Genomic DNA, 13,347 nt, shown 5'->3' on the forward strand with positions numbered 1-13,347 from the left:
AGGCTGGCAGCACGGAATAAATAATAATAATAATATATGCGGAGAACGAGCACCTTAGACACACTTTATTTTTTGTCGGAAAAATGATAATTTCATGGGCTATTGGCTTACCATCTTTTCAATTTTAGGGGGAAAATTATTCTATGCCTAAGCGTTCATTTATTGCGTTAAACGGCTTCTGCGCCTGCCCGGGGACTCATATATGCGGAGAACGAGAACCTTAGACACACTTTATTTTTCGTCGGAAAAATGATATTTTCATGGGCTATAGGCTTACCATTTTTTCAATTTTAGGGGGAAAATTATTCTTTGCCTAAGCGTTCATTTATCGTGTTAAACGGCTTCTGTGCGTGCCCGGGGACTCATATATGCGGAGAACGAGCACCTTAGACACACTTTATTTTTTGTCGGAAAAATGATATTTTCATGGGCTATAGGCTTACCATTCTTTCAGTTTTAGGGGGAAAATTATTCTTTGCCTAAGCGTTCATTTATCGTGTTAAGCGGCTTCTGTGCGTGCCCGGGGACTCATATCTGCGGAGAACGAGCACCTTATGCACACTTTATTTTTTGTCGGAAAATGATATTTTCATGGGCTATAGGCTTACCATTTTTTCAGTTTTAGGGGGAAATTATTCTTTGCCTAATCATTCATTTATCGTGTTAAACGGCTTCTGTGCGTGCCCGGGGACTCATATATGCGGAGAACCAGCGCCTTAGAACCATGCGTTTCATGATGCAGGGGCCTGTTCGCGCGATGTCGACACAAATAAACATTTTAGCCCAAAACCGACATGCCAGTAGCAGTGAACTTCGCCTCGCCAATTTCGTTGCGCACACGAGCTTTACCGACAGGACAAACCCGTCTATCCTGGTTATCATTCTCACCCCTGTTTCAAAGTTCAGTTCAAAGGAAACGTGTCAGTGGAGCTGTCGCCGTTGCTACGCTTGCGGCGGGTGCCTACATACGTAAATAAGCAACGCTCCCCCGGTTTTACTTCTTTCCCTTGGGGGGGGGGGGGGGGGATGTTTCTCCCAAACTCGGGTATTTGATGTGCAGGCAGGCGCTTTTCTTTGCTGCGTACATTTATTCGGATCCTGGATGCACAACATTCCCCTTTCATTCATTTCATCATTTGCTTCCCTCCAACGTTTGATTTTATTGCCGCTATATACTTTTGTTCTGTGCATTTCCGATTCGAAGAGGTCGAACGGCGTGCAGGTAGGCGCTTTTTCAACTACTTGGCAGTCATTTTCATGGGCCGTATTTACACGGTGTCAGCGCGTCGCCGCCGCACACTTCCACACGAACAACGGCTGCTTTCCGTCCCCTTGCACAGTTCTGTTCAGCGATATCGAAGCCTCTTCAGCACAGGGCGATAATTCCTGCACAGTTGAAGGCTCGGAAATGGGCTATTGCAAATACGTCCAGCTGATCCAGCTCTCAACTGTTGCGAGAATGCAGGACATGGCGCATGGCACATGTACCGTCACCGCTGTATCGTAGACACGATAGAGCGATGTGGATGAGAAAAAAGAAACAATGGGAGTGGGGCGGGGGTGGCACACATTCTAGCCGACTAACGGCATGTTGCTGGGCCTGCACTGCTCTGTTCCAAGCGAGACTGCGTAGTCCTTTAGCAGGCCCTAACAGTCCTCGTGACAACTTATACCAGAATTTTCCTAACGCATGCAACAGTCACACAGTTCCCATACGTATATGCCTCAGGGTGTGTGCCATCGTCGCCATAGTCTTTATCCGATTCTCATTATACTCATCGTGACGTCATTCTACGTCATTCCATCGTAATCAAGCTGTCATTAAATCATAACGCCGTTGTCATGTCATCGCTGTAATCGTCGCCGTGCACTCGTTGACACGGCGTCATCTCGATGCCGTCGCGGCCGTTTACACCGTCATCCGATTGATGACGTCATACCGTCATCACGCCGTCAGCGCCATGCCATCGTCGTCGTACGGGCGTCGTGCAGCCGTCTTGATGCCAGCATCCTCACAAACTCACACCATTGTCGTATACCTTCGTCATTCCAGAATCTCACTATCGTAATACCACCTTCGGCTGCGCCAGAGTATGCTTAAAAAGCCCCACCAGCGCTCTAGCATGGGAGATGAGCATAGTAGTTGCTACGAGAGGGTTATAAAGCATCCTTCACGCTTACATGTCATGGAACGAGGACCTTCAGACACCCACTTGCGATTCCACGAACTCGAGATGGAGAGTGGAAACGCCTACCCCACGTGACAGCTAACGCTTAATTGAACGTTCGCGTTGTAAACACTCGGAGCAGCCGTCCTGAGAGTTATTTTCCGCTAGTTGGAGCACGCGCAACGCGCCTTACCGGGTTCATTATCCGCGCGAAAGGCAGCACGTGCGCCGTGAAAGCGTTATGTTTGTCTCCGCGAAAACGGCTGATGTGAGAACGTCAACACTGAGAGCTAGGCGAGTTTTCACCACATGGATCACAAAGATCAAAATACGTACCGGGCCTTGGCGATCGCTGGTACGGAGCATACATCGTCGTGACTGTTGGGAGGACAGGTCCTGCAAGCTGCGTTTATTATAGGTGAGATGGGAATGGCAGCAAGGTCAACATGAAGATACATGTCCGGTTTGCTACTCTGTACTTGGGGAGGGGCATGATGAATAATTATGAGAAAAGATGTAAAATGTTCAGTAGTCCCTTCGACGCATGCTGATGTGACGATCGTATCGACATGCATTCCAGGTTCACCTGCCCCAAAAGCGATCGGTCGTCGAGTCGTGCTAGCTCGGTCGCGAGCGACTACCTGTTAGCGCTGTAGCGAGAACATCTCAAAGGGAACCTGTTCGACCTTTTGCTCACGGGCACAACTGATCGTCGATGCCGCAATCACGCCCCAATCGCAGCAGTTTCGATCATTCCGGTGCTGCAGGCGAAAAGGTTTGCAAAAGACGTGGTCGGGTAAGGACAGTTGCCTCGTTTCAATACCAGGGGTTATTTTTTAGTTTACCGTATTTTTTTTAAATATCGGCTGTTGCACTAACATAATCGCAGCCTTTGTGCTACATTACAGAGAGAGGCAGACATTACTTTCAGGAGCAATATGTTGAAGACAGAGATTGACGTCCGTAGGATGCGGTTTATTGATCCAACTGGGCAAGATGGCGCTGGCACGAGCCTTCGCCTCACGCGTTCTCGACTTCTCTACAGTTTTCAACATTGCCGCATTGCTGCATTGCATCCAACAGCCGCATTGCACATGTATGTTCCCAGAAGGTAGAGACGCAGAAGATAGAGACAGTACTAACGGGAAGGACGACTTCCTGGAAACGCTTTAACGACACGGCAGATCTTCCACGACGAGATCGTCGGGCTGTTAGTTTAGGCTCCTTCACACTAGGCCGACCCAACACCAATTTCGGTCTGTCGGCTCTCGGCGACAGCGTTTTCTACCTTCGTGTCGGCGCCTCTGTCACACTGTACCGATGCCGAGCTCTCCACCGACCATCGGCAGGTTTGTCGTCGTCAGTACAGTGTGACAAAGGCACCGACACGAAGGGAAAAATGCTGTTGCTGACAGTCGACAGACCGAAATCGGTGCCTGGTCGGCCTAGTGTGAGTGAGCCTTTTGAAGGCAACATCAGCTTGCTGTGTTAAGCTGGGCGTAGCAACATGAAGTGTCCCTTCTTCCTCCGTTTCCAAAAGCCATCGAAGAAGCCTTTCTGGATACCGGGCTCGTTGTCCGGGGGCTGCATCATCCGGGCAGCTGCATGTAGCGGTCACTGTCAGGGGCAGAATGGCCGTCCTTACTCGAAACTGTCGAGGTGGAGAAGTAGGAGGAGTGGTGATGATTGCGCGGTGGCAATTTTTACAGCGAAAGCTGTATATGACTAACCTTCCAGTTTTTTCGGCGTCCGGCAACACAAACGGACTTGGCGATTTCTAACGAACCCATACACAATGGGTTTCATTGTTAGCTTTGTGTGCGCGATCCATCACGTACGGATGCTGCGTGGCTGCACAGATGTCAAAATGCGGAGCAATTAGAACGCTCGCCGTGAAAAATAGCGTGACGTCAAGGTTATCGCAGGATATAACCAGGAGGGGTATCGGCGCTAAAAACAGCTGCGTTATCTATGGGGCGGACACGCATAGTTCGTGCACCCGAAGAACAACATGCGTACGAGGAGCGCCGGAGGGAACAGAAACGAGAACGTAAACGGCGCCGGTGCGAAACTACCACCGACGAAGAACGTTCCCGCGATGCTGAACGAAATGACAACCATATTTCACTCCGTGAAGATGGAATGGCAGCGAACGCACTTTGCTTTCCGTTTGAGAGCTCTGAGTGTCGTCAACTTTCGCTGCCATTCCACCTTCCCAGAGTGGAATGGTTGTCAATCTTTTACCCCAACTCTCGTTTATGCATTGAAGAACGAATGTAAATGGAGCAACCATGTGTTTCGCCTCACAATTTGGTACATAATATGCCGAAACTAATTCCATCCTACAGACTCATATCAACTGGATACGTCTGGCATACTCACCGGCTACAATATGTAAATTGTAATATGGGATGCAATGTAATCAAAAACGTTATCGTGTGAATTTCGGCTATTTAGTTCAATAAGTGTCTCAACTTCTCGTGTTAGCAATGTCCGCCTCGTCGTATAATCCAGCACAAGGACAAGACTTATGCTATCTGCTTTAGGCAATTTTTTAAAAATTCCGCCAAACTTTAATATCACCACCCCGTATAGTCCAACTGATGAACGCTGTGATCGTAGGGTAGCAAACCGGAGACTCATATCTGGTTAACCTCCCTGCCTTTCCTCTTCATTCTCTCTCTCTCTCTCTCTCTCTCTCTCTCTCTCTCTCTCTCGCTGTGATCAATACATCTCAGGCGTGGAACTCCGAGCTTTGCGCCTCCGATTTTTACAAACGGAAGTGAATTCATTAGATGATCGTGTTGTTGGCGTGCCACAAAGGCCTCGCTCCGACGTACAAACCCTCAGGTGAAGTGGTCCGCGCAACGGCAGTGTCCGGGCAGACCGAAAGTGGAAGCGTGGATGCCATGGAGCTGTAACACAGGAAGAAAAATCTGAAGCCATTCTCTGGCAGGTTCAGTGCTCAGCGATTGAAACGCATGCAGGGCGGCCGGCACCTTTTGCTCCACCCACGGGCGCTCGGGATACCCAGTTTGTACACTGTGGTATGCGATGGACGCCAAGAGCTCTGTGACGCATTGTGAAGGCATTTGGTTCAGCTCTGAGTGATCACCTAGGGCTTACCAGTGGTGCATTAAGCGCCAGCCGCCAAGCGCGCCAATTATCGCGTTCGAATCGCTGAGCTACCTTGCACTGAGTTAACACACACGTTTAGCTAATGCACACGTTAAAAAAATATGCTCTTATCCACTCTGTCAAGGAGGTGGTTGGCCAGCGAAGGTGTGGTATCACCTGATCTGATTGACCAAACGTGATGTAGCGTTGAACTGAGTCACGCCGAGCCTGAGCACGATGCCGTTATGCGCATTGACGTTGCTGTACCTTTCGTCGCTAATCATATTCGCGCGGTTGCGCTTGAGGCGTACTAACCGTGCGTGGCTTGCTTTGGACAGGAACCGCTGCGCCGGGCCTAGCCTGAGCACGACGCCGTTGTAGGTACGGACGCTGCAGTTCCCGTCGCCCCACAACGTGTTCCCGCTGCTCGTCCGGAGTCCTAGCTATGCGTGGCCTTTTTCATAGTGCTGTCAGAACACAAGTGAAATCAGATCGCTTGCTAGGCGGGTTCTTCTTTCGCATATGGAAGTGTGATTACGTCACTCCCTGCTTCGTGTGCTACAGCTGCCGCTTCCCGGCAACTGCAGCTAATAGAGTGTTTTAGTTGAGCGTCTTTGCGCTCCACTCCGCTCCGAGTGGCCCCGGTAAGCCAAAGCGGAGCGGCGGGCGATTTTCACGTTTTAGTTATACGTTTAGCGTAGCGGAGCGGACCTTTCGTAGTTGCAGCGCCCTCTGGCCATATTCAGGGTAATGAAAGAAAATAAAAACACCTATTGATCAGTTTTATACAGTAAAACGTATATATGTGTATATATAACTTATTTCTCCGTGAAGTATCTAGACGTGCGCTTGTGATGCGTTACCGGTCCATTTTACCTAATGGAATATAAAGCGCCACCTTGGGGAACGCCACGTGATAGCCACTGCGCTTTCTTTCTGCATCCAATCCAATCCTTTGTGACGCCAACGCTAGCCAAACCGCTCCGCAGCACGCTCCGCTCAGGCACCTTCTCAGCGGACCGTGTTCCTCGCTCCGCTAGCACGCTTACGGCTAAGCGGACGGCGCATGCGCATTCGCGCTTCTACTCCGCTTAGCTGCTTAGCGGAGCGTAAACACGCTCAACTAAAACATTCTCATGTAACCGTAATCTTTACCGGAAAACGCTTGCGGTGAACGCTGTGCGCGAAACAAGCCTTCTGTTGTTTTTTTCCGCACACCAGCGCCACCGCTACCGTGGATGGATGAATGGATGGATGCTATGAGCATCCCCTAGGGAACGGATCGGTGGGTTGCGCCACCAAGCTGTTATTAGATTGCCTAATGGCCTACCTATGTTCAAAAAATAGAACAGAAAAAAGAAACACGAGGACTTCCCATCTCCAAACTTGCTGAACCTCTATTGGGAACTTTGCTTTTGTATAAGCCTCCGTTGTTTCTCGTTTGCCTCCTTTTCATCCACCAATCTTCTAATCGCCTCTTACTAATCTCAACTGCGGAGATGTTTTCTTTCCCGCTCCTCTCGCTGAACCAAAGGACTTCAAGGAGGACAGAGGTGCCTAAATCGACCGCTGAGTAGGTATCTTTACATTCTAACAAAACATGACCCATCATTTCCCTCCCTCTACCGGAGCAAGCACATGCTGCTGCTTCTTTGTGGTACCTCGCTTTGTAGGTATGCGTTCCAAGGCATTCTGATCGCGCTTCGAAAAGTAAAAAGCTTCCCTTTGAGTTATGATAAATTGATGTGTGGACGTGAGCGCCATATGTATGTGCTCCAAGCAACCCAGCGGCGCAGGCGGCGTGCGCCTCCCGCTGTGATTGCCTGAGTTTTAGGCTGCGGAGGCAAAGAAGTCTCGGGATTATAGCCATAAATAGCTCCGCTGTAAAAATTCAAGGGAATGATTATGAGGCACGTAGTAGTGGGGCATTCCGGATTAATTTTGACCGCCTGCGTTACTTTAACGCGAGCCCAATGAACAGTAAACGAGCGTTTTCGCGTTTAGACCTTATTGAACTGCGCCCGCCGCGGCCGGGATTCGATCTCGCGCCCTCAGCCTTAGCTGCCAGCCCAACGACAAAGCCACACTATACGCCACCACGGCGGGTACGCCCGTTATACTTGAAGGGCGTTCAAATCACGTGCACGGCGGCCGCATTTCCAAGGGGTCGAAGTGCGAGAACTTCCGTGTACCTTGCAGGTTGAAGGACCCCAGGCGGCCAGAATTATTCCGGAGTCCCTCACTACGGGGTGTGTCGAAGTAAGATCGTATTGTCGCGTAAAATCCCAGAAATATTCTTCTTTGTTCTTAAGGACATGTACCACTGAGTACTTGACCTGTAAATGGGTGAAGACAACGAACTAGAATTCCCGAGTGATATTTCAGAACTTGCATTACCGTGCTAAACTACAAATAATCAGAGAAAATATGCGTAGGTCGGTGAAACAGGTTGGTCTCTGTTATGCACAAGAATAAATTTGGTGTTCTGGTTGACACAAGACATGCACTGAAGCTCTACAGGTATTGAGACATAAGATGCTTTTAGGCATTCAAGGGCTGACGCATCGAGGTAGTGACATTCGCAGTTCAATGCTAATTCAAATTCGTCACATCTATAAAGCATACCGTTATTTTATGAAGAACGTGCTGCTTTGTTTCGATTGTTTCTCCATCTAGCCACTCATACACACGAGCACTCATATAAGTTGTACGAAAAATTCGTATTTGCGTACACGTAGAACGATTGCCACCAACTATGAAGGGCAACATTGGAATCCAGTCAACCAAGAGAACAGGCCGGCTTCAGGAAGGGATCTACAATGGATCACACCCATGTCATCAATCAGGTAATCAAGAAATCCGCAGAGTACAATCAGCCTCTCTATATAGCGTTCATGGATTACGAAAACGCATTTTATGCAGTAGAGATACCAGCAGTCATACAGACATTACGTAATCAAGGAGTACAGGTGGCTTACGTAAATATCTTGGAGGATATCTACTCAGATTCCTCAGATATATTAATTATCCACGAGAAAAGTAGAAAGATACCTATAAAGAAAGGGGTCAGACAAGGAGGCGTTATCTACCCAATGCATACTTGGAGGAAGTATTCAAGCTATTAAACTCGGAAGTCTTGGAAGTGAGGATCAACGGCGAATATCTCGGCAACCTTCGGTTTTCAGATGACATTGTCCAGCTCAGTAACACTGGGGATGAATTAGAACAAATGATTGAAGACCTTAAGAGAGAGTGTGTAAGAGTGGAGTTGAAAACTAATATGCAGAAGACAAAGATAACGATCAATAGCCTGGCAAATAAACAAGAGTCTGTGAATTGGTACGTTTACCTAGGTCGATTACGCACAGGGGACCCTGGTCATGAGAAGGAAATTTACAGAAGAATAAACAAGGGTTGGAGCGCATACGGCACACTTCGTCAGATCCTGACTAGCAGCTTACCATTGCCATTGAAAAGAAAAGTGTGCAATCAGTGCATTCATCCGGCGGCAACATATGGAGGCAGAAACATGGGGACTGACAAAGGAGCTCGAGCACAAGGTCTTCGCAAAGAGCTATGGAACGAGTAATGTTAGGGATAACGTTAAGAGACAGGAAGAGAGCGGTGTAGATCAGAGATCAAACAGGGATAGCCGATATTCTAACTGACATTAAGAGAAGAAAATGGAGCTGAGCAGGTCATGTAATGCGTAAGTCAGATAACCTGTGGACTATTAGGGTTACAGAAAGGTGCCAAGAGAAGGCAAGCGCAGCTGAGGACGGCACAGTTGAGGACGGGAAGCGCAGTTGAGATTAGGTGGGGTGATGAACTTAAGAAATTCGCAGGCGCTAGTTGGAATTGGTTCGCGCAGGACAGGTTTAATTGGAGATCGCAGGGAGAGGTCTTGTTCCTGCAGTGGCCATAAAATAGGCTGATGATGATGATGATGATGGTGATGGCGCGGTGGTCATGTCTGTTCATGAAGCGGTGGTTATGTCTTAACTATTCCTCCGGTTTGCTCGCACGCGCTTGGCAAGGATGTCAAAGAGCCTGTAGCCGACGACTCAGCTTAACACGAGTTAGAGCTAGTCATCTGGTGCTGTTATACTACATAGGGTGAGAACCTTCAAGTTTTAAGGAATTTTTAAATGTCGCCTGTTGCAGATACCGTAATTGTAGTCCTTAAGCTGGATTTTTCAGAAAGGTGGACATGGACGCAAAATGGAAACACATATTCAACTGATTAACAAAAAATACACTTATTAACTTCCCGATCAATTACCTTACAGCACATACTGCAATTTACGAATTGTAACCTATGAGATTGTCCGGCGTATTCATTTGTAATGAATATTTAGAATGACACCAGTTTGGAAATATGCGCCATTGAACTCGCCGTAAAAATGCACTGTTGGTCCACTTATTTTTCACAGCCAAGCTGTATGTGGCTAGGATACCGAGATTTCTTCATGGCGTAACGTCGACAGAAAGACTATCACCATCAGTGGCTCATACCCCCAAATTCAATGGCTCTTACCCCCGGAAAGCAGAGGCTACAAACACTCAGCAAAGTGAAGCGAACAGTGCATACATTCTTTGGAATCACGCATACGACATACACAACAGCATACGTTTCAATAAAGAACAATCTCAGAACAAGTATCCGAACCACATGACTGATCATAATACGCTCCTACACTTACATTACAGATGATTGCATTATTTATAAAGAAATTAAGGATCATAACGATCACATCATTCTAAACAACGGAATGTCTTGTATTGCGGACTGGTTTCAAGACTGGCAGATGACCATTAATTTAGAATAAGAAATAGTATTTATGTCAGTGACAAGGAAGAAAAAAATATTAATTTCGCATATAGCATTAATCAAACAGAAATAAAACCTGTGGATGATCTTAAATACCTTGGTGTTATTCTTTCCTCTGACTTAAAGTGAACCAAGCAGGTCTCTTACATAACAAGTAAAGCTCTCACTGCGCTCTTTTCGCTCAAACGATCTATCTCCTCCGCATCCCCTACTACTAAGTTACTGGGTTACTCACGCCTACTTCCTCCGATACTTGAATATAACATTATCTGCTGGTTTCCTCATACAAAACAACTTATAGCGAAATTGGAAGGGGTCCAGAGGAGGGCAGCTCAATTCATTTATAATAAATATCGAAGACAGGACTCTCCCTGCGATCTCCTTAATAAAGCCGGTCCTAGCACTATCAGCAATCGAGCCCATTTCTTGCGCCTTGAGCTCCTCTACCTACTTTTGAGTGCAGCCCTTAAAGTTGACATAAACCAATACCCGTCACCTTCATCTACAGGGAAGACGCGCACAAAGCACTCTAAACATTTAACAGAGTTAAGATCCCATTGCGATACATTTAGGTATTCTTTCTTTCCGCTAGCAGCCAGGGAATAGAATGTACTAACATATGATACAGTCAACATCCCATCACTTGATGAATTTTTTTTTCTTGTGTAAATATACGCCACAAACGCCTTGTTTTTTTTTTATTTACGTTGTATAACTCGGATACTGCGCCTTTCCTACCCTGCACAATTATTGTCACTTAATATCCTAACTCTGACTTGTTTTGTTCGGGCTACGTCTTCTCTTAATTCTTTATTTAGGTTCCAGAGCCTTCATTTGTATGTGTCTGCTTTTGCATTTCATTTTGGCCCTTTCCTGCAATGGCCTCTGAATGAAGCTAACAGTATTGTCCAAATAAATAAATAACATGCCATGCGAAGGACGTAGCGCTCCCCGCATACGTTTTCCGGTGAGGATTACTGTTGCGCAATCTGCCGCGGCGACGGCACCTTGAGTATAGCATACAAAGCAGGAAGTGACGTAGCTATACACGTTCGTACGTAAAAGAACAACCCGCCTAGTAAAGGATTTCCGTTCTGACAGTGGTAGGGGAAGGCCACGTATAGCGAAGACTCCTGCATATGAGGCGCGGCAAATTTATCTTCCCTCTGGTCCACTCTGCGTAGGTGCACGAAATAGCGCTGCAAGCCAAGTAGCAGGCTATCGAAACGCCTTAGGCTAGCAATTAGGTGAAGTACACGTGAATGTCCCCACGAGAGTAATTTCAACCTACGTCGCATCAGGTACTCGTCCTAGTTGTCGTTTGCAGCTTCTCGCTTTCCAACCATCTTCACAGCGTGGTATCGGAGACCATCTTTAACAAAACGCTCTCTCATGCTTCGAAACACAAAGGTAACTGGAACGCCAATGCATTTCGTCTTACACATTGGAAAACAACTCGAAATTGGTGTGACCCTGGAAATTCATTTCGAGTGGATGCGTCCTGCAAATTCACGGGTTACACTTGGTAAATTGCAATATGTGCCGTAAGGTAACTAATCGGGAGGTTAATTACTCAATTTTCGCTAATTAGTTGAATATATGTTTCGATTTCTCGTGCTAATAATATGGACCTCTTCGAATATTCTAGTGCAACGACAAGAATTATGCTATCTACCACAGGCGACTCTTAAAAGTTTTGTAAAACTTAAAAAATGAACACCCTGTATGCTACAGCTGTGAGTACTATTGCTACAGACGCGCCTTGGAATTCCCGTTTTCAACGTATATATACCGCAACAGTAACGATAGGCAATCATTTTTCTGCGCTTTTCTATTCTCGTCTTGAGCTCCGAGAGATCACTAGTCGTTCCGATGGTCCAAGCCGCGGGTCCAGCGGCCCTTCCTATCTCGCTTCCTGTCTTGCCTGAGTTACGACTCGGCTCACCGGAAAGATGAAGCTGGGGCGGGGGAGGGGGGGGGAGTGCACTGTCAGATCAAGCTATAGGGGCAGCGAAGACAGAAAAAGAAACTGTGGCAGAAATAAAAGGGTTGCAAGTGCGATTCTCGTCCGTTGTTTTATTTGCGCTCATTTGAAATTCTTGCGGGATTCGCGCGCGCGCTTCTCCATCCGACATTGTGAAACACTTTTAGAGAGATGCGTCCACAGTATTCTAGCGGACAACGTTTCGTTCGACGCAGGGGCCCCCGTTTATCTCTCGGAAGAAAAAAGAAGATCTCCGGAAGCGCCGCGTGTGCGCAAAATGTGCAACGTGTCTCCCTTAATGTTCTGCTGGGCGAAGGCTGCAATACGAAGGCAGAGGAAAGCCAGCAAGCGAGCGAGCGAGCGAGTGAGTGAGGGAGTGAATGAGTGAGAGATTGAATGAGAGTGAGTGAGCGGGTGGTTGAGAGAGTGAGTGAGCGAGTGAGTCGCTGCCTCTGACCTGTCGACCAAGCCGAACGATCGGCATTGTGAGTTAGCAAGCGAGGGCGCAAGCAAAGAAAGCAAGCAAGCAAGTGAGTGAGTGAGTGAATTAATAAGTGAGAGATTGAATGAGAGTGAGTGAGCGGGTGGTTGAGAGAGTGAGTGAGCGAGTGAGTCGCGGTCTCTGACCTGTCGACCAAGCCGAACGATCGGCATTGTGAGTTAGCAAGCGAGGAAGCAAGCAAAGAAAGCAAGCGAGCGAGTGAGTGAGTGAATAAATAAGTGAGATATTGAATGAGAGTGAGCGAGCGGGTGGTATAGAGAGTGAGTTAGCGAGTGAGTCGCTGCCTCTGACCTGTCGACCAAGCCGAACGATCGGCATTGTGAGTTAGCAAGCGAGGGCGCAAGCAAAGAAAGCAAGCAAGCAAGTGAGTGAGTGAGTGAATGAATAAGTGAGAGATTGAATGAGAGTGAGTGAGCGGGTGGTTGAGAGAGTGAGTGAGCGAGTGAGTCGCGGTCTCTGACCTGTCGACCAAGCCGAACGATCGGCATTGTGAGTTAGCAAGCGAGGGAGCAAGCAAAGAAAGCAAGCGAGCGAGTGAGTGAGTGAATAAATAAGTGAGAGATTGAATGAGAGTGAGCGAGCGGGTGGTATAGAGAGTGAGTTAGCGAGTGAGTCGCGGTCCGCCGGCTTGTCGACCAATCCGAACGAGATCGGCATTGTGAGTTAGCAAGTGACGGCGCAAGCAAAAAAAGAAAGAAAGAAAGAAAAAAAAGCAAGCAAGCAAGCAAACAAAGAAAGAAGGAAA

At 47.6% G+C, this 13,347-nt stretch overlaps 1 long non-coding RNA gene across 2 annotated transcripts in view; it reads right to left on the reverse strand.

Moving 5' to 3' along the window:
• Positions 1 to 3,542: 3,542 nt before the first annotated feature.
• LOC139049766 (uncharacterized) overlaps positions 3,543 to 13,347 on the reverse strand; it is a 133,711-nt gene continuing 123,906 nt past the window's right edge. The window contains exons 5-8 of one of the 2 annotated variants that reach the window (XR_011508566.1): positions 5,601 to 5,752; positions 5,009 to 5,083; positions 3,899 to 4,019; positions 3,543 to 3,819 (exon numbers count right to left, since the gene is read on the reverse strand). This is a non-coding gene — a long non-coding RNA (uncharacterized lncRNA). The remainder of the gene's footprint in view (positions 3,820 to 3,898; positions 4,020 to 5,008; positions 5,084 to 5,600; positions 5,753 to 13,347) is intronic. The other variant, XR_011508567.1, reaches the window with a different exon arrangement.

This window comes from Dermacentor albipictus, chromosome 9 (genome assembly GCF_038994185.2).
Source record: "Dermacentor albipictus isolate Rhodes 1998 colony chromosome 9, USDA_Dalb.pri_finalv2, whole genome shotgun sequence".
NCBI classification, from domain to species: Eukaryota; Metazoa; Arthropoda; class Arachnida; order Ixodida; family Ixodidae; genus Dermacentor; species Dermacentor albipictus.